This window comes from Pleurodeles waltl, chromosome 2_2 (assembly GCF_031143425.1).
Source record: "Pleurodeles waltl isolate 20211129_DDA chromosome 2_2, aPleWal1.hap1.20221129, whole genome shotgun sequence".
Lineage (NCBI taxonomy): Eukaryota > Metazoa > Chordata > Amphibia > Caudata > Salamandridae > Pleurodeles > Pleurodeles waltl.
In genome coordinates, this window is record NC_090439.1 from 8,698,674 (window position 1) to 8,726,089 (window position 27,416).

Here is a 27,416-nt window from a genome sequence, read left to right on the forward strand (position 1 = left end):
AAAATCTTAATCAGAAATAAACGTTTGGCATTAGACTGTAATGCTCAGAACTGTCCCTAGAGCACACCACAATGCAAATAGCATTTGTAAGAAACATGGTCATGTTACCATATTTTAGCCTAACCACATACAAAACATGACTGTAAGTATTGCAGTGTAACCATATATTTAGCCCCTAGAGGGCGTAGTGCATTACACATTTTCAGGGGTAGCTGGCCTGCTGCAATGATATCACAAATAAGATAATTAAAATACAAACTACTCTCAGCTGTAAAACAAAGGTTCCAGGCATGGGAGAGATTAAAATGACACTGATTGAAGAGAGGGGTTATTATTTTGGGGTTCCTACTAACCTAGTATGGGGACCCAGAGATGATCTAGACAGAAAGGGTTGTGGTGAGTGTTTTGAAGGTGGTCCCATTGTCCTAGGGCCAAATGTTTAGTAAAAGAATGTCCTGCAAAGCATTATGGGACAACCAAGTGCAGGAAAATTTGGAGTATGTTGACTGTAAAACTCCGCCCTATAGGACACCACAATAAAAACATCATTTATAAGAAACATGGTCATGTAACCTTATAATTAGCCCCTAGAGAGCGTAGCTACATGAAAATAAAATGGCACAAAGTAATGTAGTGCAACCATATATTTAACCCCTAGAAGGTTGTATTGCCTTACACGTTTTCAGGCCTAAGAGGCTTATTGCAATACTAAGGCCCTTAGAACACAAACTACTCCAAGCTGTAAATCAAAAGTTCCAGCAGTAAGAGTGCTTAAAAAGGGACAGAATGGTGGGAGGGGTTATTAGTTTGGGGTCACTTCTAACCTGGTGTAGAGACCCAGAGATCACCTAAACAGAAAGAGTGAGTCATGCTTAACGTGTTGGTGGTGGTCCCGTTATCCTACATCTCGAACACAGGCTGAGTAATGGGCAAACATGTTTTGAAAAAGAATGCTTGCAAAACATTATGGGTCAAGTTTTCCAGAGTGTAGTGAGTACTGTAGTATCGGCTCTCCTGTTGTGCTGGGCGAGCCGCTTTCGCTTTGAGGATTTCTATTGTACATAAAGCATTTAAGAATTTCAAGTGTTTTAAGGGGAGAGACACATGCAATGACTTTGGTTAGGTAACTGTGAACAAAGTGACCAGCGCTCCAATACCGACAATTGAGTGCACACTGTTCTGCCTGTTCACACTGCGAGCGCCATGGCCGCCATACAGCATGAAGGAGAGAGACAAAAAAAAATAGTTTGCCCACGCTGAAGTATATGGGCAATCGTGCAATAAGCAGTCTGCAAGGTGTGACAAAAACCTCTTCAGGGCGGGACAAACGTAAAGCATTTACCAATGGCATTAAGGGATTTTTAAGAGCAAAGCCCACAGAGGAGTGAAAGTAGTGGGCGTGGTTAAAAGCCCACAATACTTAAAACAGGTTAAAGCACTTGTGTGCTCGATCTAAAAATGGGCCGTGTCCCAGTAAAATGCCAAAACTGTGTTGAAAATTTAGTTTTTCAGACTCAAGTCTGTCTGTTCCTGAAAGCTGGGAAGATGGTGATTTTAGCAATGCAACCCTTCATTGATGCTATTTGAGGGGGACAAAAACAGACGCTTTCTTCTACAGCATTTTTTTCCCATTTTTCCCAAAAAACTAGATTTAGCTGTATTTTGGCTAATTTCTCAGTCCCCTCCAGGTGAATCCACAAACCCTGGGTACCTTTAGAGTCCCCAGTATTTTGGTAAAAAAGGACCTAAATTTGGCATGGTTAGCTTATGTGGACAAAAAAGTATGGAGGCCTAAGCGCAAATTACCCCAAATAGCCAAAAAAAGGCTTAGCACAGGGAAGGGAAAGGCATAGCAGCGAAGGGGTTAAAACCACACAAAGATAGTTGTGATAATGACTTGAATACTGACACTTTAGTTGAAATGTAAACAAACCTCTTTGGAAACCCTCAACTTCATTTATTGAAGGAGGGCGAAGAGCAGAAATTCCAAATTACTTAAAAGTAAAGCACTGAACAGATAATGGCTCCTAACAGGTAGGCCTTCATCAGACTAAAACATTTTCTAGCTGATTAATCAAGTATTTTAGATTCTATTAAGGACACAGAGGCAAGGATTATGCTTCTCTTTCTTTACTGAGTTAAGCACAGCAGCTAATAACACTTGAGAAAACGTTGAACTACATAACCCATGAGCCCCAGTAGCCCAATGTCTTCTCCAATAATATGGCCCTCTCTCCATATATATGTTGTTGTCACAATTGTTTTTCCTCTTTACAAACATCAACAAAAATGCATCAACATACTGAGTCCAACAAAAACTTCTTGGAACACCAACGTGTCTGCCATATGGCAAATCCAAGCACAGCCGACAAAGGGAACTCCCCTCGAACCTTGAACAGATCATCAACTAGCCGATCTTCAATCAGATTCACAGGGATTTATTATCCGCACCTAGTGGAAATAATATATGTTTTAAGAATAATATAAAAATGCAGAAACTCTTAACCATCTCCGATGGGTAATTTCAAAATAGACAGCATGCCTGATTCAATGTACGATAATCCACATTTATGATAATATGATTTTACATGAGATAATCCTTGCCTTTGTGTCCTTAATAGAATCTAAAATCCTTGATGCATCAGCTAGAAAATGTTTTATTTTCTGGAAGGACCCGAGGCTTTGGATTCTGCAGGTATTAAGTTGAGCCATTGGTGCCACTTCAACAATCGGTTTGTGATAAAATACTTTAAAAGTGGAATTAGAAGGCCACCCTGCCTGCAGCAATAATTTCTTCCAAATGGGAACCAGTAGAAAAAGCCTTCAATGCAGCGGCCCCACTCACAGAATATGCCCCATAAGGGATACATCAGGTCCAGCCTCCCATAGCAAACATTTACCCACTGGAGCCAAAGTTGCAAAAGAAACCGTGCGGAAAGGTTTCTGTAAGGAAATGAAGAATTGACCTGGTGAATCTCTGCACAGTTTATGGGTATACTCCTCATAAGCTTTGAGACATTTAATCACAAATCATTTTTAAATAGGGGGAAAAGCTGGATAGCTGAGACGGCGCAATGCAGTTTTAGTGCGCCTTGAGATAGCATAGGACACCCCAGACTGATTAAATAATCTACCTGTTACATCCAGTGCTTTCGCATCAGAAACACTCTGCGTAATATCAGATATAGATGAAGCGCCAGTTTCACAGACAGTTTTTTATGAGAAAGATCCTCTTTTGCAAGCCAAACTCTGAGAAATCATAAAACCACATTATCATCCCATAACACAGAATATTTGGGGTGAAGAGGACAAACCATCCTAATACCCTGAAGGAGTTCACAAACTGCATGATATTGACCAACCGGCTTGCCATCCAGATATCCATGTCCTGCATAAACAGCTGAACAAAATTTAACTGTCCTGTATGCCAAACCTTGGCTAGCCAAGTCTGACAAAAAAATCACAATCATATGAGTTACTGCCCCCAAGGAATCCACACTCTGTTCACTGCACCAATGAATCCATCATCACCAGGCTGTCTTGTATTGTTTGAGTAGAAGGAGCTTGTGACAAGAAGAACATTGTGTTTTCTGGAACTCCCAGCACTTGCCAGCGCTACTAGAAAGTCTTCATGCCATGAGGGACAAGAGACCCTGAACAATCAACAGATGAGTAAGACCCATCGGAGTGAAGGTCTGGAAAGAAGTGGATTCAAACTGGAGGTTGACAAGTCAATGACATCATTACCAGAAACCAAGATTGGGCTTTCCAACAAGGAGTCTCCAAGACCAATTCCATTGTTTACATCTGCAGCTGAGAGAACACTCTCTGGATCATAGAAAAGGAGGAAAAAGAGTAAAGGAGCCCCATCAACAAGATTTGAGAAAGGCATCTGAACTCTCCGCCAAGGGATCCAGTCTCCAACTGAAAAAAAATCAGAAGATGAACATTCAGGAAACATGCAAATATAGATCTGTTGCTCACGGGCCCCAGTGCCGATTCAGTGCCTCAAAGGCTTGGGAATTAAGTCTCTAATCGCATCGCATAGGAAGCAAGAGTTCCAGCCTATCTCATTGAAGCGACCCAGACTATACTCCACTGTTACTGAGATCTAGAGCTTGAGACAGTAATGCCAGCAATCTTTTGCAATCTTGATTAGTAGACGGAATTTCATCCCCCTCACCCCCAAACAGTTTATGTACCTTACTGTTGATATACTGGGGTAAAGGAGCTGAATCACAAATGTTCCAGCTAAGAGCTGGAGACATTTGATGCGATAACAAAGTTCCTCCTGGGACCACCTGCCCACATCCTTCACTGGGCCACAACGAGCCCCCTATCGGCAAGCATCTTAGTCTATGGTCAATTCTGGAACCAACTCAAAGATGACCTTGCTTTTCCATGCATCCATGTGATCCAACCACTAGGACATCTCTGTCTTGGCTTGCCCTGATAATGTTATCTGTTCCGACTAAAATAATCCTTGCGGAAGGTGTAAGACTTTCATGCTTTGAAGGGCTCGATAATGAAGAGGCCCCAGACAAATGGGCTGGATTGACAAAGCCCACAGACCCACCAGACGTGCCAATACCCTCAATGATCTAGTCAGAGAGGCAAGGGCTCTCCTCAACTCTTATTTGATGGAAATCTATTTCGTTAGCAGTAACTGAAGTTGAGCGCTGTTCGAGTTACCTGAAAACCTAAGAACTCTATAATCTGAGAAAGCATTGTGACCGACTTCTCTGAATTGATGACAAAGCCAAGATCCTGAAGTAGTTGGATAGCCCACAATAAATGCAGAAGAACCGTATCTTTGTTTTGTCCCATAATAAGAATGTTGTTGTGATAAATGTTCAATCTTACCCCTAGTTCCCTGAGAAATTGAACAACTAGTTGAAGCTATTTGGTGAAAGACCAGGGGGCCGAGGAAAGGCCAAAGAGAAGGGTGGTATATTCATGCCACTGAAAGCGCAAGCAAAACTAGAGGAACATTCAATGAGGGGTGAAGATGGGGGCTATGAGTTAGGGGTCTGTGAGATCAAGATGCACCATCCAGTTATCCTATTGTAAGAGGCATCGAGCAGATGTATGCCTTCCATTGTCCAATCCAAGAATTGAAAAGTTTGTGATTCAGAAGCCGGCAGGAGCCGGTGCCCTTCTCCTGCACATAGAGATTGGTGTGGATTCTCCTTTTTTGCCCTCTAACCTTATGTTGTCTGACTTCATTTTTACTGGCTTTTAGGATTCCGGGCACTTTACCACTGCTGGCCAGTGGTAAGTGCAGGTGCTTTGTACTCTAAACATGGTAACATTGGCTTTTCCATAACTGGCATATTTAATTTACTAGTAAGTCCCTAGTAAAGTGCAGTATATATGCCCAGAGCCTGCAGCACTGATTGTGCCACCCACTACAATAGCCTCTCAAATATGTCTCAGGCCAGCTACTGCAGAGCGTGTGTGGCAGTTTTAAACTACCATTTCGGCCTGGCAAGTGTACCCACGTGCCAGGCTCACACTTTCCTTTTTATTACATGTAAGTCATCCCTCAGGTAGTTCCTAGCCAGCCCTGAGGGCAGGGTGCAGTATATTTAATAGGTTGGACATGCCCTTTTAAGTTAAACATGTCCAGATAGTGAAAGCCCTTAAATTCATTTTTCACTATTGCAAGGACTATCTCACCCATAAGATAGCATTGGCATTAGCTTAAAACATCTTTTAAGTGTAATTCCCATGGATTTTAGCGTCCTTAGACTCTCAATTTAAATTTAACATCAGAACTTACGGTGAAGTCAAACTTTAAATTTTAGGTCTGAAAATGCCACTTTTAGAAAGTTGGCATTTTCTTACTGTAACCATTCTGTGCCTCTGCATTTCTCTGAATATGCATCTGAGGTAGATCCTGCCAGGGGGGACTACCACTCTGTGATTACGTTTTTGCATTGCCTACTACTTGCTGTGCTGTAGGAGTGACTGCTACTTTGCTAATTGCTTTGCTGCGTTGACCTGCTGCTTCTGTCCTGCATCGATAAGGACTAGACTTGTTCTCTACATCCTTGCACTCCAAAGTCTCCAATGGGTTTTCTGGCTTGCCTCCTGTTCTTCTACAATTTCAGGGACATCAAATACTGCTTGCCACTCTCCTGGTGCTGCTAGACTTTGCTGTCTTTGAGTCCTACCCTTGCCTGAGGTGCCTCCTCCAGTCCTGGGCCTCAGATCTGGGTTCTGCAGTTGCATGCCCTGAATGGAGCAGCAAACTGATGCTTCGCCTCTTTCTAAAGTGAATTCGCAAACAGCCCAACTGTCATCCTGACCCAGGCGTGTAGTCCACAGCCAGGCGGAGGCACAGATTGGTTAAGCAAGAAAGTGCCCGAGTTCTAAAAGTATATTACACAACTACAATGGTCCAACTAGTAATTGCTCAAAAAAGGAATTTCATCAACGTGTAACATGCATGTGCAACACAAACCAATACTTATTATCTCAAAAAATATTAATGCACCAAGTCATATGAAATTATACAATTTATTACTTGTCTTTCAATACAAAATTTCTTTAAAAATATATGGTTGCCCCAAAACACCCAAAGAGATAATGTGTGAAGAAAAAGTGCTTGTGAAAAGAAAGAAGAAGAATTAAAGAAATCTATCTCAAACACCTACATACAAATTATATACATAAGAGCCTGTCAATTTACCATTCTACAACAAACAAAGTATATGTCACACTCAATTATGGTAAAGTGTCCAAATCACTATTGCCCCTTGGTAGTCCCAAAAAAATTTCCAGGTTCCATCTAGATCGTCAACGTTTCGACCTGGCGCAATAAATCGGGCCAATTTTTGCCTCAAAAGCGGGTCCTCATTAGGACACAAAACAAACTAAAATCTTTTGTCGATAAATGATATATCAATCACTTAGTTTGAAATTCCATTTATTCATGTCAAGGTTCAGAAGGGGAAACTCATTCTTCTTTGTGTAATCCAAAGGACTTCTCATCAACAATTTAATTTATCTTTGTACCAGGAGACAATTCACATGGTCACTGAGCACTTAATTCGAAATTGTATGTCCACTCAATAAACCACGGAGGTATATCCCTTCCTTTCGCCTTCCATGTTCTAAAAGTGGCATTTTCAAACTTACAATTTAAAAACCAGCTTCACCAAAAGATGTATTTTAAAATTGTGAGTTCAGAGACCTCAAACTCTATACCTCTATCTTCTCCCGGGGGGGGGGGAATTACACTTAAAAGATATTTCAAGACAATCCCCGTGTTAACCTATGGGAGAGATGGGCCTTGCAATAGTGAAAAACTGATTTATCAGTATTTCACTATAGGGACATGTAAAACATACCAGTACATATCCTACCTTTTAAATACACTGCACCCTTCCAGTGGGGCTGTCTTGGTCCTACCTTAGGTCACATGTAGTAAAAGGGAAGGTTTGGGACTGGCAAGTGGGTGCACTTGTCAGATCGAACTGGCAGTAAAAGCTGCACGCACACACAGACACTGCAGTGGCAGGTCTGTGACCGGTTTACAGGCCTACTCATGTGGCTGGCACAATCAGTACTGCAGGCTCACTAGAGTAGCATTTGATTTAAAGGCCCCGGGCACACACTGTGCACTGTAGTAGTAACTTACTAGTAAATCATATATCACAATCATGGATAAACCAATCACCCATACCATTTAGACAGAGAGCAACTGTGCTTTATCACTTGTCCGCAGTGGTAAAGTTCCCAGAGTCCTAAAGCCATCAAAAACTAAATTCAGCACAGGCTAAAAAACAGAACATCAGAAACAAAAAAGACGGGAAACCCTGCAGAAAGGCCCATTTCCAACTTGTATGCAACAGAGCACCTATTCAGCCTTCACTTTGCAGATCTGCATCAGCACCTTGTTGACAGCAAGCTCACTGACCCCAGAGAGCTTGCCAAGGAGGTGGACCGCTGGGTTAGTACCTGTGTCTTCAAGAAGGTATCTGGAGGGCATCACACCAAGGGTGGGTATTCTCCTCACCAGAAGAAGGGGGGGGGGCAAAAAGAGTAAGGAGCTCTCAAAAGGGCCCCAACCTAGCTCTGCGGTATAGGGTTCCCCTTCCCCTTCAGAGAAAAAGAAAGTGGTTCTTTGAGAACAAGTCTGCAGGAAAGGCCCACGTGATGTGCTTTGAATTTCATCTGGGAGGGCACTACAAGGGAGATGCCACGTGTGTCAAGCGTGCACAGCCCCCCACCGGTGAACAGTCACTGGGGCTGTCTAGTATAGCGCTTGGAGAGGAGATGTCCCTAGATAGTTCTGGGTTGGAAGTACATTTATGATGGAGTGGTGGTCCAGAGATCCCACATGCCTGACAGTACTAAAAAGTGCATACAGTCGGTGACCATCAGTTCGCAGAGGGTGGAAGGTCTGAGGGGACACAAGGGCCAGTATGACAATCGTTAAGTGTCACCTGGTGTCCTCAGAGGATGTAGTCCCTAACATGTTTCATCAAGTTGTTGCTGCTGAGAACCATGAGAGCCATTACCCAGTGGGTCAGGTTCCCTTTGAGTGCGGTGGGGGCGGTCTCAGATCTGTTGAAGGTAGCTGTGAGTCCGTTCATGCCTGTGGATTGTCTTCTGTGCAGCGACCTGGAGCACACCATCTGGAAGTAGGTGGAGCTCAAGTCCTACTTGGAGATGAAGGAATTATCTGATTGACTTTGCCTGACCACGCGGTCCATGGCAGAACGAGTGGGTGATCAGAGGGACCTGCAGTCTGAAACTATGGCTCAGGGTACTGCAAAAAAGAGGAACTGCAAGGGGCACAGGAACCTGAGATTCCCACAGTCTGGGAGGAGGCTGATCTTGAAGGGGACTTCTCTGCACCTACAGGACAGGACAAGACATAGCTGAACTGGAGAACCTGAGAAGTCCAGCTGGCAGCAGGACTGGGATCCCACCAAGGGAGGAGTTCTACAAGGCTCAGTGGAGAGTGCCCTGCCCTGGTCTTCTGCAGCAGGCTGAGGCCAAGGCAGCTGGTGAAGCCCCTGGCAAGCACCTGATTTATTGGGAGAAAGGTCTCCTGTATAGTGATTCTAAGGATCCTGAGCCTAGTGCGACATGTGTGTTTGAGGTCCCCCAGTGCTACAGATCCTTCCTGTTGGGTCTGGCTCATGATGGGCCACTGGCAAGTCATTTAGGGCAGGACAAGACTTTTGACTGGCTTGTCACCCACTTCTATTGGCCCCAAATGAGGAGAATCTCTGATACATACTGTAGGTCTTTTTCTGCTTGCCAGTCAAGTGGCAAGATGGGGAAATTCAAGGTCCCCCTACAACTTTATCTGTCATTGGCACTCCTTTTAAGTGGGTTGGCATTGACATTGTGGGGCCTCGATCCCAAGACAGCCATGGGGAACATATTTGTTCTGGTCTTGCTGGACCATGCCACTTGGTACCCTGAACCTATCCCTCTAAGGACAGTGAGTACACCTGCATGGCCAGGGCACTGATGGGGATATTTACCCGTGTGGGTTTCCCCAAATAGGTTGTATCTGACCAGAGTACTGACTTCATGTCCTATTATATGGAAGCCACATGGAAGGAGTGTAGGGTGACTTACAAGTTCACCACTCCTTACCATATAGTGAATCTTTTTTTTTTTTTTAATGGGATACAGTAGTTAGCTCAGCCTATGGCTTGCAGACTTGTGCCCCCGTCACCCAGTGACTTTTACCCTACTTAGCTTGCTCTGTTTTAGCGCATTTATTTAATTAAATCTTTTAAGATGACTGCCTTGTTTTGAGTTAGGCGCATGTTTTAGTTTGCGTTATCAGTGTCACCGCGCTAAGGCGACAAAGACAAACAAACTGTAGGTGTTCACTTTAGGTACTTTCCTTCTCTATGCTTTCGCAGGAATGTTTATATTAATTACGTCCCAAGCACACCTTGTTGTCTATTGTTTGGGAACAAACCTACGTCAGGGGTCCAAGTAGATCTGTATAAATACTCCTCATTTTAACAGATAGTCAAAGGGTTTCCGACCAGATGCCATCGCTGCTATTGATGCTGCACGTCGCCTTGATGCTGACCCAGTCTTTGTGCTCCTACGGAGTCTCAGCTAGAGACCTCATTCCAAGGTAAGGGGGGGTGGGGGCTGTTCTCACAGACATGGCATTGACAGATTGAAGTTTAACATGTCTAGACCTCTTCTAGGTTAGAGGTTAGGCCTATCATACTAGGGTATTAGGACATATCACACACTTCATGTCATTCCATGATATTGCAAGACGGGGTCTTTGTATTAATTAATCTTGTCTTTACCATTCTGTTTCTTGCAATGTTCATTATCCTAATCATTGCAGCCCATGCAACTTATCGCAGATTGCTGTTTTGCTAAAATAAAACTTATTGAAACTTTACCTTATCTTATTCATTGCCTGTGTGTGATTGAGACATGTTGTAAATTTGAGAAAGGGGTAATCTCCGTTTAACCACAACGCTCCCTGAAATGTCATACCTATGAGTCCATGTGTAAAGGCTGCCACAAATCACCTTTTCCTGTTTGGGTTTTTGGTGAGGTACTGCTTGTGAGCTGGACCGGTTAGGACGACAGTTGCGATTTGTTGTAGGACTGGCATAGTCTCCTAAAAACATAAGTACTGTCATCCTTAAATCAGCAGTCTTGCCTAGAGCAAGAGTCCAACTACGATAACCACCCCCAAACAAATGGGTTGATAGAGAGGTTCAACCAAATCCTGAAAGGCATGATTATGGGTCTACCTGAACCCATGAGGCGTAAGTGGGACATCCTCCAACCATACCTGTTGTTTGCCTATAGGGAGGTACCGTAGACTGGGTTGGCTACAGCCCTTTTGAACTTCTGTATGTGTTCAACAAAAAGAGCTTTCAAAGTACTGCTGACAGATAGGCTTAGGCTTCACCCACATTTGTTCACTGAGCACAGGTTTTGATTTGGTTAAAATTATTTTCTTTCACTAAAAAGAGTGTTTGTATTGCACCTTTAAGTTGTGGCAAATCTGTTACTCAGTACAGCAAGATGAAGTTGGTTATAGTCAATTATCATCGCTATAGGCCTGATCTGTTTCTTATGAAACTTTGAGATAAAGGCAGTAGGCCATACATATGTATTGTGAAAAGCATATGTTAAATTCAGTAGCCATTTAAGGATGGATTGTTATTACTCTATAGTAGTAAAGGCTACAAATACTTATTTGATTATATGGAATCTCACAGATTATCCCGTTAGGCAAGGGTTTTGGTTACCTCCTATGACAAACCATGGATGTAGAACATTTGCTCTGTGAGAAGCCTTATTGGCCCTCATAAGAGAGATAGTATTTTGCTTATCCAGCCGTACATTGGTATACCGTCCTAATTTTATGACTGTGTGCAGGATGGTTGCTTTGTGGAAAAGCTCGCACTCATTACAGAGGGGATGAGTTGTATGACATGGTGACAAGGTGTAGGCCTGGTTGATGCACTGGGAAATGTTATGTCTGCTGCCATAGGGATGGTATGCTTAGTATGAAAAGTTATGACATTAGCAATGGGCTTAGCTTATTTATTGTGAAAAGCATTATCTGATAGAGACTGCTAGTTTCAAATTCCTTACCTTAGACGTTTCCCCCAGGCGTCAAACTGGATCCGGAGATTATTTATTTGAGCAATACTCTTGCGTATCAATAGGTGGTGTTGGTTGACACTGTGGGCGTGGTTGGCGTCGCAGTCACAGTGGTGATGCCGCACGCTGATCCAGAGACAGCTACCCTTTTTGTTTTTTGACCGACTTCGACTCTTTTGTCGAGTTTTTGTTGAGTTTTTTGGTGCGTCAAGGGATATTCCTGAAGTTCAGTTTCAAACCGTGCGAGGACTGTCACCGCATGATGTTGGTGACGGATCCGCATCGGATCTGTTTGAGGTGCCTGCAGCACGACCGTGACCCGAAGTCATGCTCCGAGTGCCGGGCCATGCACCCAAAGTCCTTATGGGAGTGGTCCCTCAAGCTTATGGCAGCACGGCGCTCGACTCTGCGTAGGTCCCAGTCTCGCTCGAGGGGAAGGTCTCAAGACCGGTCACGGAGCGACCACCATTCTTCTTCTTCGAAGTCTTCGGGTCAAGTTAAGAAGAAGCCGAGGAGATCCTGTCACTCTTCGACTTCACCCCATCGCTCGGCTGATGCGACGTGCGAGGAGCGTCGATGCTCGAGGCCTTCATGTTCGGAGCCTGCTTCTGGGCCCACTCCGCGCTTCCCCAAGTTTCCGGTTCCTGGAGAGACCCCTGCCCAATTAAAGGAGTTTTATGTGGCCATGCGCCTCATTTTTGGGCAGGCCGACCCCCAATACGGTGCCTTTGGGCTCAAGGGGTTAGTCGGGGTAGCCTTTGGGTTTCACGCCGGCGCCTCTGCCCACCAAGGTCCCCTCCGGATCGGAACTGATGCCACTCGTACCTTTGAGACCTTCACCGGCGCCGGTTCGATTGTAGACGCTCCCAATGTCGGTGGTGCCCACCATCGACGTCGACCCGATCCTCATCCCTGACGGCTCTGAGTCGGACTGGCATCGGCTGATGCCACCTCCTTCTTCGATGGGGCCTATTCACCCCAGGTTGGATTCTGACCCTTTTCCTTATGGGTATGAATTCGGGGAAGTAATAGGTTGGTCCCTGGACCTTTATGAATACTGGCATGACCCTAACTTAGACTTGGCACAGAAGTTGGGCGAGGCCAGTGGTCTGCATACCTCTCCAGACGCTGGCATGCTATCTCCTCCTACCTTGGCTACGGCGGAGGGAACGACTTATTCCATAGTGGTCAGTAGGGTGGCTGAGGTCCTTCGCCTTGAGCTGCCTACTGTTCAGGTCAGGTCTAATCTCCTGACTGAGGTGCTTCAGCCAGGGGCTTCCACATCAGAGCCTCTTCTACCATTCAATGAAGTCCTTACCAATGTCCTTTTGGGTACTTGGTCCAGACCCAACACAGGGACTCCTGTGAACATGACTATCGCACACGGCCAGCGGCCCGCCCCGAACGACCATAAATTACTGTCCCAACACCCGACGCCTGAGGGCCTTGTAATCCCGGCATCCTCATTCTTGGGTGCATTCCCTTCCACACCCCCGAATAGGGAATCAAAAAGCTGGAACAATTTGGGAAGAAGATGTTTTCTTCCTCCAGTCTCTCACTGTTGTCAGTGAACACTGCATGCCTTCTGGGCCGCTATACCCACTGTCTGTGGGATATGGTCGCACAAGTTCTGCTGCAGATACCGGAGGAGGCCTTTGCTATCATCTCCCAAGCTGTCACCCATGGGAGAGATGCGGCAAAGTTCACAATCAGATGTGGGCTGGACACGACCTACTCTCTAGGTAGATCTGTTGCAACGATGGTGGCCTTGAGGTGCCACGTCTGGTTGCGTACATCTGGTTTTTCTCGGGCTGTTTAACAGACTCTTATGGATATGCCCTTTAATGGCTCCCGTCTCTTTGGAGACAAAGTGGACTCTGCTTTGGAGAGGTTCAAGGACTCCCGGGCTACGGCCCGGTCCCTTGGCCTTTCTACTGCCCCTCGCCCCCAACAGTCTGCCTTTTGCCCCGTTCGTGGCCATGGAAGGGGCTCCCTATCGCATCCCTATCCCAGCCACCGTGCCACCCATGCTGTTCAGCCGATGCGTGGCCAGAGACACTGAATCCCATGTGGGCGTGGGACAGGGAACCAGGGGGCTTCCCAGTTCACCCCTGCCCCTGCTGCAGCCTCCAAACCCTCCTAGTCAGTCCCCTCACCCCGGTACAAGTGGCAGCAGGATTCAACATCACCTGCCCTACTGGGAATCCATCACTACGGACAGGTGGGCTTTGTAGATCGTTCGAAGGGGCTACTCCCTCCTCTTCGAATCTGCCCCACCAGCCATGCCTCCATCAGTCAGCCATATTAAGGAGGATCATTGGGCACTTCTCCACCAGGACATTGCGGCTCTCTTGGTCTAGGGAACCATAGAGTGGGTCCCTGTGCCAGAAGTAGGTTGCGGTTGTTATTCCCGCTATTTTCTGGTGCCCAAAAAAGACAAGGGCTTACGTCCTGTTCTAGACCTACTATTTCTTCATCAAGAAGGAGAAATTTAGAATGCTCACCCTGGCTCAGGTCCTATCTGCCTTGGACCCAGGAGACTGGATGGTAGTGTTGGGCTTGCAGGATGATTATTTTCATATTCCCATCCTGCCTGCCCACAGACGTTACCTACGATTTGTGGTAGGTCACAAGCACTTTCAATTTTCCTTGCTCCCCTTTGGCTTACCAGCGCCCCTTGGGTATTCACAAAAGTGATGGCGGTGGTTGCAGCTCATCTGCGCAGGTTGGAGGTTTCAGTCTTCCCCCACCTTGACGACTGGCAGCTGAAGGCGAACCCACCCCAGAAAGTCGTCTCCCACCTTCAGACTACGGTGAACCTCTTGCACGTGATGGGGTTCATTATAAACATGCCAAAGTCACACCTGACTCCCTCTCAGATGCTCCCTTTCATCGGAACTGTTCTGGATACTGTGCAGTTTCGGGGTTATATTCCGAAAAACGAGTCCAAGATATTCAGGCTATGATTCTGATCTTTCAGCCTTTGTCTTGGGTTTCAGTGAGACTGACACTGAGGCTGCTGGGCCTCATGGCCTCCTCCATCCTGCTAGTGACACATTGCCTGGTGGCATATGCAGGCTCAGCAGTGGGACTTGAAGTTTCAGTGGGTGCAGCATCAGGGAAATCTCTGATATGGTCCAGATCTCAGAGGGACTGCGAAATAGACCTGCAGTGTTGGCTTTCGAATCCACATTGGGTCAATGGCAGACCCCTCTCCCTTCCCCAGCCAGATTTATCCATAGTGACGGATGCATCAATTCCTGGATGCAGCGGCCACATGGGTGAGGCGGAGATCAGGGCCCTCTGACGGAGTCTGGGCTCCATATAAATCTTCTGAAGCTCTGGGCAATCCGGCTTACATTGAAAGCATTTCTTCCCTCTCTCAAAGGGAAAGTAGTGCAAGTGCTCACGGACAACACTACCGCCATGTGGTACAGCAACAAACAAGGCAGAGTAGGGTCCTGGACCCTTTGTCAAGAAGTACTGTGCCTCTGGATATGGCTGGCACATCAGGATATTACCCTGGTGGTTCAACATCTGGCAGGCCCTCTGAACGCCAGAGCAAACAAACTCTGCCGTCGATGCATGGCCCATCACGAATAGCGTCTCCATCCGGAGGTGGCGAAGGTCTCTTTCAGCAGTGGGTAGAGTCTTGGTTAGATTTGTTCGCCTCGCAGAGAACACGCAATGTCAGCTTTGCGTGTTGGAGTTTCCAAGACAAAACTGGCTCGGAGATGCTTTTCGTCTCGAGTGGAACTCCGGCCTCCTTTATACTTATACCACTTCTGACCAGCGTTCTCTAGAAGATCAGGAACGACCGGGTCCAAGTTATCTTGGTGGCTCTAGATTGGGCACGAAGAGTATGGTATCCAGAGCTATTGAGCATGGCTACTGATACTCCACTCAGACTGCCTCTTCAGGAGGATATTCTGTTGCAGCAGCAGGGGACGGTTCTCCACCTGAACCTGTCCAATCTCTGCCTTCATGCATGGAGATTGAGTGGTGACAGTTGATGGCTTTTGACCTTCCTCCCGAAGTCTGTGATGTTATCTTGGCAGCCAGGCGTCCCTTCACCAAAACGGTATACGCCTGTCGTTGGTATAAATTTGTTGCATGGTGTTTCAACAAATCTGTTGACCCCCCTCTTTGCTCATCTTTCTGAGGTTCTTTTGTTCATTCTTACTGTAGCCCAGCAGGGCTCTGGTTTGGGCACCCTTAAAGGTTATTTATCGGCTATTTCGTATTTTCTTAGGATGCCTGATCAGCCTTCACTCTTTAAGTCTCCTATTCTTAGTCGATTCCTTAAGGGTCTTACCCATTTTTTTCCTCCCACCCCATTTATCATGTCTCAGTGGGACCTCAATCTTGTGCTTACTTTCTTAATGTGTACTCCCTTTGAGCCGATGCACAATTGTCCATTACGGCTCCTTACTTTCAAGACTGTTTTTCTTGTTGCCATCACTTCTGCTCGCAGGGTGAGTGAACTTCAGGCTCTTTCTTCAAAGCCCCCATACTTGTCTGTGCACCCTGACAAAGTGGTGTTACGCACTAAGGCTTCTTTCCTTTCCAAGGTCGGTACATCTTTTCATGTAGGCCGGTCCATCACCTTGCCTACTTTTTACTCACCTCAACATCCTTCTCATGAGGAGGAGAGAGTCCATCGTCTGGACCCAAAAAGAGGTTTGGCATTCTGTCTCAATCGCTCTAAAGATTTCCAGGCGGACGATCAACTCTTTGTTGGATATGTGGGTGCGTAGAAAGGGGAGGCGGTGCACAAACGTACCATTTCTCGATAGGTACTTCTTTGCAACAAGATGTGCTTTGCTTTGGCAAAGAAGCAACCCCCTGGGAGCTTGCGCTTATTCCACCAGAACGATTGCTGCTTCCACAGCGTTAGCACGCAGAGTTCCTGTCCTGGATATCTGCCAGGAAGCTACGTGGGCATCCTTGCACACAATTACAAAACTTTACTGCCTGGACAGTCAGGTCTGTCGGGACGGCTACTGTGGTCATTCGGGCCTGCAGGACTTTCTAGCATGATCTTGGTTCACAATCCACCTCCGATGATGGCACTGCAACTAGAAGTCTTTATTAGATGTACAAGTTACTTACCTTTGGAAATGATATATCTGGTAGAGACATATTCTAGTTGCAGATTCCTTACCGACCCACCCATGCTCCCTGCTTGTGAACTGATTTCTAGGGACAGGGCCTCCCCATTTAGGTCCTTAGCTCTGGCGCACCAATCTCCGTGTTCTTTGCAGCTATGCGCTTTGGCGTGGAAAGTTGTGAAAAGAAACTGATGTCACTGCGCTGAGGCGGCGTCTATGTACTTTTTCTGACGTTATCACGGCTTCTACGATGCCAGCGATGCCCGCAGAGTCGACCAACACCACCTACCGACAGCAAGGGTATTGCTCAAAGAAAAAATCTCCTGATCCAGACTGGAGCCTGGGGGGAAATTCTAAGGTAAGGAATCTGCAACTAGACTGTGTCTCTACCAGATATATCCTTACCGAAGGTAAGGAACCTGTACTTTAAAGCCACATGCACATTTAACAGTTGGTTGTTATTACATTGTCTTACAGGCTATAGAAAGTATTTTGTTACATGTAATCTCTTAGATTACATAGTAGGTGCAAATGTTGGCATTGGCCACCCACTCTGATGAACTCTGGGGATTTTCAAGATGATGCTTGTTAAGCCATATTGAGAGGTTTTTTTTTATTGTTTTGCATGCTGTACTTGTCTGCATATTTGTGATTTTAAAACTGTATGAATGATGGTTGCCAGTTTATGTTCACTTGAATAGGCCTTTGTTGGTTAAGCTGTAAAGCCAGTGGTAAAGGCTATAAGCCGTATTGGTTTTCTTGGAAAGGTCATGCCATATTTCATAGGTTTGATCTCTTTATAATGAAAAATGATCAGAAATCTAGTAGGCCCGACCTACTTGCAATGAAAAGCATGTTTTACAGGTCTTAGGCTTTTAAGAATGGATTGTTATTAATGTGTGCTAAAGCCTGTTGGCAGGTATTTTGGTATGTGAATTCTCACAGATTAGTCAGAGAGAGGAAATAGAGGATATATTGGTGGAGTTATAGAGTGAGACAGCGTAGTGTGTTGCAGAGAGTGAGTTTTCTTTTAAAAAAATGTCTCTTGTACAGTAGGACTACAGTAATAAATATATAGCTACATGATTACATAGAATTTGAATATATGTATAAGGAAGAATATATATTGAGATTTAAAGTTGTATCATACAGACTTTCAAGTGTTCCAGTATTTGAAGTCAATTTATTTGTGTACTTTTTATAACATTATTTTGATCTTTTCCTCAATATTTCAATAGTGAAATGCTTGTAGATAAGTAGTTAAGATAATATTTACCTATTGTGATGAATAAAACAGAGAATCATAAGCATCTAATCAAATATCTTGTTTAGAAACTATGCAATGACCTGTGGACATGTTAAGCAAAGATATATATATATATATATATATATATATATATATATATATATATATATATATATATACACGATTTTTTACAAAACCTTCAAAGCTTGTTCTTCAATGGGTTCAGCAGCTGTCTTGACATTTTCAGGGTGATTTGTCTAGCGGGGCCCCAGAAAAACAGGGATCCCAAAATACGTTTTCCTCATTCATTTTTCCAAAGGGTCTTTAGACACGCCTATGGCCCAAACCGCTGAACGGAATTGCAATAAATTTGGTGTGAAGCTAGCTCTTGTTGCGCAGATTGTGCTCTTTGTGATTTGGTGTAAATCCGTTTAGTAGTTTTGAAAATATTGAAGGTAAAGAAATATAGATATCTAGGGACACGGTCCTCCACAGATCCAATTGTCCCTGCGCTGATATGTAATTTTTCCAAGATAAAAAAAAAAAAAAAAAATCATGAGTTGGTTCTGGTGACAAGCCAATGATACCAGCCTGGTTAATCATAGGGAAAATTATGGAAGAAGCTGTGGGTGTGATATGTTTAATACAAAAAGTTATGACAAATTCAGTAGGCCTGGCTTATTGTAGAAATATTTGTAGAAACATTTGTAAAAGAAAATAGGCCTCTAACAGTGGATTGTTAGCACATTTTGTTACAGGATTTAGACATTCAGGTATGTGATCTCAATGTTTACTATAGTAGGAAAAGGTTTTGGTGTTAGTCACTCTCTGTGACAAATTCTGGGAACTAGAATTTTACTGTGATAATTCTTTTCAGCCCCTCTTGAGAGTGGTTGTATATTGTTTGTGGCAGCTGTAATTCTGCCCATATTTATAATGTGTTAGCTCTATGCATGAAGGTTGCCAGCTTATGCACACTTCAGTAGACCTCTGTTAATGTGTTAGATATAGTGTCAAGCCAATGGTGAAGGCTACTGGCCTTCTTAGTTCACTATGAGAAGATGTGCCAGCTTCCTTAGATTTGATTTATTTTTAATAATAAAAGGTATTACAAAGCAAGTAGGCATGTCTTATTGCGAAAAACATATTTTCTGTGCTCCTTTGACTCGAAAGTCTGATTTGTTGTAGGCCTGTATCATATTCCAAGGCAGTATAACTCACAACTAGGTGTTTTCATCCAAGAAAGAACATGGTCCTCAAGGTGGAGTCACACTTTGCTAGCCTAAAGTTTTTATGCGGTTTGCTCACGATGAAAGACTTAAAGCTGAACCACATTAGTACCCATCATGGTTCCTACAGAGTTGAAAGTGTGCAAAAATCCTAATCCACAGTTTGCATGTTTTAACTCTAAATAGAGCAGTTGTATAGACCATGATACTACAAGCTAGGTGCTGGCCATCAGAATGGTGAGCCTGAGTGAATGAGTTAGGAAAGTAACATTTTGCATTCCCTCCTAAAGGCGGAAAAAATAATTTCCTTTTGAAGGGGGAGCAGCTAGGAATTCCAAGTCTGTCTGCACCAATATCTGCTTCTCCCACTACTTAAAAAGATTAAGCAAGAAGGAAGCCATGAGCTTAGCAGAGTGAGCTAGTTGGCTGGTCTACCAGAGAATGACATCAGAGCCCATAGTGTACCCTGAAAAACTTGAAAGTGAACACAAACCAACTATTGTGCAACTGAAAATAATTCCATCCTAGTGGATATGCAGATACTCTCTTTGGTGCATATGACTTTTCCTTCCTACCTGCCCCTCTTTTTGGAGTGTCTTTTTTTTATTATTCCAAAAATGCTTCTGGGGGTGTTGATTGGAAGCACACCTCGAGCCTGATGTACAACATTTCCATATGTAAAATGTGTTCAGAAATTGCACACCAACGTTTTGCAGATAGAAACGTATTTTGCGAAACAACCTCACAAAATCTTGAGTTGTAGTAGGTTGCAATCCTACCTTCCCCATCAGTATTCATGTAGTACAGTGGTGCCCAACCTTTTGACTTCTGTGGACCCCCATTTTATCAATACTGGAGCCCGGGGACCCCCACTGAATCATTATTGGAACACGGGGACCCCCAAGGAGTCATTACTGATAGCTGGGACCTAATATTATTAAAAATTTTAAGCAGCCACGGACCCCCTGAGGAGGCTTCGTGGACCCCCAGGGGTCCCCCGCCCACAGGTTGGGAACCACTGATGTAGTATATGTTGCAAATTAGGAATCGCTGCATTTGGATACCATCACAGGGATGGTGGCTTGCTCGGGGTCAGCAAACCACTATGTCTGTGATCGGATTTTAAATAAAGGAAACATTTTTTTTTTAATGCTCCACATTCTCCTAAAGTTTTTTTCTCGTTTGTTTTCTTTAGAATTCTCAGTGGTCTACTAAACTACTACCTTCTCCCCAATTAACTTTTTATTTTTCAATTGTCAATGGAGAGGGGCCCTAGGGGACCCCTTTCATTTTGCATATGTGTTACGATCACAACTTGGTAGTCAGTCAATTTCCAATATTTTGCAACTGCATTACAGTCGCAAAACATTAATAATTACCACAAGGAATTGCTGTGTGAAAGGGGACACCATAAACTCCCCCCTTCCAAATAGAGATGTGGTATGCCTCCGAACCTATTTTGCGATTCGATATCCTGTCACCGAATCACAAAATGGGTTTAGCACATTAAACCTAGTTTATGCGGTCGCAAACCGAGCGATTTAGAGAATCGAAGGCTATGCAACTGCTGAATGTCTTTGCGCATGAGTCCCCAAACTCTTTACGATGCATTCTTGCAGATCTCATGACAAGTTACATAAAAAACACAAACGTCCTTTGCCACGTTATATTGGGCTGCATCAGAGATCGCTTTGGATGTCAGTTACCCTTGGGTCTCCAGTATTTAGGTGCAAGCGTCGTTTAGCTATAGTTGTTACAGGACGATTGAGAGTAGGCAGTTTGCGTGTGCTGTTCTACTCGGAACCATGTAAAGCCTTAAACATGTAGGAAGCTCTGAGCGCCACATATTCAAAGTTTCAGGTGTACAGCCACATAGCAGCGCATGAAATTGAATTGTCGCTGCATTTCTCTGAGATCCATACATTTGTGGATTGCTTGAAGCAATTTAGTCTGAAACTGGAAAATCACATAAACGACAAGTATGCTTTATTTTATGGCTTGTTTTTATAGAGGTCTTGTAAGGAAAGTCTATGATGGTATAAATGGCATGTCTGCACATTTATTAGTTCAACGTGATGGATTATTTGCTGACACCAGTATGTTAACACATATCAAGGGGGATTGATGAGGATGATTGTACCGCATGCAGCAAACCCTATTCAATTACCATTTTTTCATAAGCATAGAATGGGAGGAAAAACACCGGGGGCCCAATTTAACGCCGAATTTCATTACGCAGAACCTGTCTGGTAAGACTTTGCAGGCTGACCCTTTCAGACCGCAATCCTCTGGTCGAGAGTGAATGATTTAAACTGGGGAGAAGCTCCTTCTCGAGCCTGGCCACACATGAGCCACCATTGACGGCAGGCCTCTCTTCCCTACTGAGGCACTGTAACCAGTGAGTGCGCAGAGAAAGGCGATCAGAGATGGGTGAACGCAGCGCTACATCAGGCGTGGCGAGGTATGCTGCGCTTTGTCAGACTAAAGTCTCCACAATCCAACAGTAAGAAACCGTTTCAATTTTGGGAAACAGTAGTTTATGTTATCTTCTAACTTTTGAACAGCCAGCTACTTTCTGTTCTTTAGTGTTTTGGATTGGCACGCCTGTGTTATAAGTAGGTGTCATACAGCAGTCCGGGGACCATTGTAGGTGTTGTAAGCGATCCTGGTCAAATTCTTACTATTTACCAATTGCCACCACTACTTCACCTTCTTCATCAGCAGCCTTGTGTTGTGTATTATGCGGGCTTTGGAGACTTGAATTTACCAGCCTCCTTCTTGTCTTATCCAATCAGGGCATTTCCTAAGATGGTATGGTCCTTTCTCTGCCACAAAACTCTGATGTGCCAAAATGTATTGGTCCCCCTCTAAAGTCCATGCAGGATGCTGCAGTATTTATGAATTAACCTTTTAAGCACCTTCCCTATTATAATGTATAGTTGAAGGTGGCCAGCGGTACACATTTTTAAATTATAGTTTTATTGAGTGTATTGCACTAGAATTGTGATACCATGGCTCGATATAGGTAAATTCCCCCTTGCTTTGGGGGAGAGAAAATGTAATGACTATAGCCATTTTCATGGTCACACTAATCGCGTAAAGTCCAGTTTTTGCTACCCTAATTTAATTTAACCAAAAGAACGGTTTCATGAGCTAAATGCTAGTGGTTGATAAAGTCATCTGCAGGTCACAAGTTATAATCACAGCAGTACTTACTGGTATTCATTCCGTTTAGAAAAAGAAATTGTGTAATGAAGCACTATGTGCAAACACGATCTGAAGTAGTATTTGCCTTTTGTGTAGAAGAAAGATGAAATGCAAAAGGGCACAAAGGTACCATGGCAATGGGCATGCACACACACCCTAGAGTTCCTGCTCAACCCCACCCAGTCCAATCTGCAGTGAAACCTGGATCAAACCAGTTTCTGCCAGGAGAGAATCCAAAGGCACTGATATGATGAAGGCCGAACTGAGGTTTAGGAGCACGAACACTACTGTTGGGACATCAGATTAGACACTGCTTTGTCCAAGGTCTAAATTCCCCAGCCTTGAAAATCCCACTATACTGCTCTGCAATCTCTTGGTATTTCCAAGGAAAATTGTGTAATGGGATTTGGCTCATATCTGAGTGTGTTTCTTTATACACAGGCAATATACATTGCCTGCCTGCAATGGCTGCATGAACAGCATAACGCTAGGTGTTATTCCCTTGCCTACTGGGTTTAAGCTTAGGGAAGGTGCAACCTGCACAGCACACAGAAGAAGGTTTTGTGGAACTTTTGTAGTTTTATGGGTTAATTCCTTGGGCTTATGCTAGAGAGAGAAGTTTTGTCTCTGATAAAGACTGAAAACCCATGACCCTCTAGCAAGAAGGAAGATGGTAGATTCTAGAACTAGGCAGAAGACAAACCCTGCAGAAGACCTATCCAAACCCACTTTAAAGCACCTATTTTTCGGCCTGAACATAATTCAGCTCTCCAGCAGGCTTTAGGGCACTCCCCGTGCTCCCTTCGGCTTGACCAGTATTCAGTCTCTTAGTCAGTGAGGTGCCTGTTAAATTGCAGGACTGTTCCCAATTTTTGTGAAAAGAGACATTAAGTATTCTTGAATACTAATAGGACCAGTACGTGGCCAGTTGGGCAGTTTAGCTGTTTTCCATTTCTTCTGTGTAATCTATCTCCTGCCCTCTTTTAGGACTCTGAAACTGCTGTGCTTGTGATCTCCAACTTGTCTAGTGATGCAGGCTCAGTCCCTCAAACCCTCCCACCTGCACACCTCCATCAGTTGAAGGTTTAACCTCTCCCTCTTATTTCTCAGCTAACATGCATCTTTGAAGACATACCCAGCGATATAGTGTGCTGCCCTGCCACCAAGTCCCGTTATTAGATGTATTGCCACCTGAAGTCACAGATGTCCTCTTTGTTCCAACGCAGCTCATTTTAAAGCCAGGCACAGAAGGATTCTTCCATGCTAAGCTTGCCGATCTTCCATATATATATATATTTTACTTATTAAGCCTAATCATCTGTTTTTAGGTGACCGAAAGCAAAGTTGCTTAGTACAAGGATGGTACAGGCAGAGTAGATTCTGGCAACTTCTGACCAGGGACGGTCACCTAAGGAGTAGGATTTTCTTGAAATTCCTATTATTGGGTACCAAGTCAATAAGCACTTGAATACGACCCTCCCCATACTTTATCCTCCTGATAATTTATAATATAATAAAGTTTTTGGCGATGCCAAGTTAAATAGTATATCCCTAAAACACTCTATTCTGTAGCTAAGCGCGGAAACCTGGTATCGGATTCGAATTCAGTAAGGTTATTAATTTATTTACAAGGCAATATTCGTTTGCCATGGTAACATCACATAGCTTATTATCATTTATCTCCCAACGATTTCTTAGTTGGTCTAAAAACGCGTATGCATTGGCATACAGTGCATCGTGAAATTAACTAAACTAACGGCAAAACCTAAATACATTTTGGCAATTCATTTGTCGATGTGCAACTCTCAAATGAAATGAAAAATAAAATTTCACGTGAAGTTGTCAAATTTGATGGATTAAAAAATGCATGCATTTTTTATTTGTATATTTTCATTTGCCACTAATTTACCTTTATTTTTCGTTTCAGATGCCAGCATCCCCCCTGGCATGTCATGTGTTTGCAGTGCGCGCTACTCGCACCTGTGACACCACAAAGTTTTCAGCGATGAACGTTTGGTTTTCTGCAGTGCCTTGGCACAAAGCCCGAGCCAAGAAGAATGGCGCGTATTAAGTTGAGGATGGGGGCGGGGGTGGTGGCTCCAAAGAAGTTTAGGGATATTTGGGGACCGGAGTTATTTAGTACTTAATTAGCATAACCCATTGTATAGCGCGCATTGTTTTTTATTACTCTATTAACCTCATTTTTGCGGCGGAGAAACATGGCGGAGCAGCGGTGCGGCGAGCACATAATGCTTGAATAACACTGTTACTCATATGTTTTACCCATTCTTTCCAAATGTTCCCTTTGAGACGGAGGTCTCTTAACTGTTTTTATGACACCAGCTAAACTGCGCATTTGCCAAATGGATGTCACTGCATTGTGAGGCACAAACATCTCCAGGGCACCGGAAGTTACTGATAATCATAAAACGGAGGTTGGCGCGACAGACTCTTGAATGTGGGATTTTGGTACGTCATTAGCCTCTAGCATGGTACTGTGGTGATGTCTGTAGTCTTGGGGCAACCTTCAAAGCGGTTCCCGGGCCGATGCTGCAGGTGGAGACGTGTTATCTGTGTTGTGAACAGCTATGGCCCTTTGATAGCTGAATGTGGCAACCTCAGTGAAATGTGGCTGACCCGTCTTGCTGGTTGCCTGTTGCTTGTAATTTGCATAGCCCAGTGTTCTCCAGCTCCCCGGTCTCTTGGTGTTTGGTAGGTGAAAACGGAGGGCTGTACAAAATAGCTTCTGCGTCTTCTAGGATGGTGGACATGCCCGTTGCATAGAAGAGATCGGTGTGTGTGTGTGTGTGTGTGTGGCACTTGGTGGCAGTAAGTGCTACTTTACGTCCGGACCTATCTATCTTGTAGTACTACAATATTGCGGTGTCTTTGTAGCCTTCAGTAGGCAGCAGGCGACCCTCTTCTATTTCCTGCTGACTTTTGCAGCTTAACCCCTCAAACTAGTCCCTTTGCCTGCATTGCTGGTCCCACAAACACGGGTCACATAACTGAGAAATCAAATGCAGAATAACGTCTTCGACTGGCGAAGGTGCCACTGAATTATAATTGAACCTTTCCTCGATTATTTCATGTTAGTTATCTTTGGGGCGTTTACTTTACCTAAACAAACAACCCGAGATGACTGCGACTTTTCATGTTGCCTCCTTACTCTTTGTGTGAAGGCGATTTTTATTTTTTCAAGCTTCACACAAGTAGTTTCTTAAAAAGAATGTCCACATTTTTAAACCTACGCATGTTTTTCAAATAACTTAAACCGTGGGCTTGGAAAAGGCAAATAAATAAATTGTGACCTTTTGTCTAATTTAAGTTGGAAGCCCAGTTATGCTCGACTTAAACATTGAGGAAGGAAGAAAATACTCATGATTTGTTTTTTAATACTCGGGAAATGTTGTCTTGGATATTCATGATCTGCATCCATCATTGCAGGGTTGTATGCCTTTTATGCATGGTTCTGGCCCTCAAAACACCTTTTAAAATCCCTGGAGTGCTAACGGAATGTCTTCTTGTTTTTCCTACAGAAGATTTTAGGCAGGGTTAGGAGAATTTTACAATTTATGGTAACTCTTTAAATGGGCACTGGGTTCATGGAAAAATATGAGTTAAATACAGTGGCGGCTGCCACTGAACAGGGGTAGAGGGCAGAGATTTCTAAAAAAAAAAAAAAAAAACTACTTACCTCGTAAGGTCAGGAGATAAGTTCATCTCCTCCGTCGTCCTCTTCATCCAGAAGCACACAGGCTTTCAAACTCCCCTCATCCAATCACCACACTCCTATGACCAGCATGTAGGCAGCACTGTGATTGGTTTGGGCAGCCTGGTCCGGCGCTCACAGAGGGAGTGACCCCCTGTGCACTTTATCCTCCTGGCTGTGAAATAAGCTGGGTGGAGAAATGCAAAGTGTGCATGTCTGTTTGGCTGACCCAACATGGCCGGCCAAAAAGACATGCACACTGAAGGTGCACATACCCACCACTCCTCCCTCCCAGCCCGCCCTATTTTGGCCCAGCAAAAAATAAAATGATAATAACCATTGGTTATTATCATTTTATTTTGCTTCTTCTGGTTGAAGAATTTTATTTAGAGGAAATTTTAGTTGTTCAAGAAAATCTGCAACTGTGGCTAAATCCCAACGGTTCCCATGCTTGCAGATAATTTTGGTCCAGCTGTACCAACCTATTTAGAGTTCACAAAGCCTGTGATTTGATGAATCACAGGATTTCCTACTGCACGATGTCTTGCACAAATGTCCTAAACCCAGTTAGTGATTTGGTAATATGTTGCCAAGTCACTAAAAAGGTTTAGGAAGTCATAAGGAATTAATATTTGGAAGGGGCGTGTTTAGTGTGTTCTTTTCAAACTGCGATCCCTTATGGTATGTGTTAATACTTTGTGCCTGAATTCTCTTTTCAAAACATTAATACTTTGACACCTCCTCAAAGGACGTGGTAAGCCATCTGCAAACAGAAGGGGTTCACAAGAGACTCTTTCCCCTTTGAGAATGTTAAACAATATATATTTCTAAGAGTAGGCAGTGATCCCATGGACCACAGCCTACTCTTAAAAAATGAAAATTTAATAGCTATTATTATTTTTAAACACATCCAGTTTTCCTTTGAGGACAATCGGTAGCTTTATTTTTTTTTCTTTTTTAAACATTGCTTCATTTAAAAGCAATCACACACGTAATGGTCTGCTGACCCCAAAAGGTCACCATCCTTGTGATGGCTGTTATTCCTTCTGAGTCGTCAAATTGTAACCTACCTCATTAATATTCATGAGGTAGGTCGATTTTCAACCCATCAGGAATAGATAATTTAAAATAAATCTTTCCTACAATAACAATAGCGATTACGAAATAGTGATTCGGAAAAAACTCACTCCTTGGAAATTGCTGTTCTAAATGTTAATGCATCGGACCCTATATGTTAAAAAAAAAAAAAAAAAATATGTGGTTTTGGCTTAGTGATGCGGGTAACC

General features: G+C 43.9%; 1 protein-coding gene across 2 annotated transcripts in view; it reads left to right on the forward strand.

The window, feature by feature from the left end:
* The window catches only part of ZNF407 (zinc finger protein 407), a 1,574,765-nt gene that overhangs the window by 863,130 nt on the left and 684,219 nt on the right, over positions 1-27,416 (forward strand). The gene's annotated exons all lie outside the window — the stretch shown is intronic.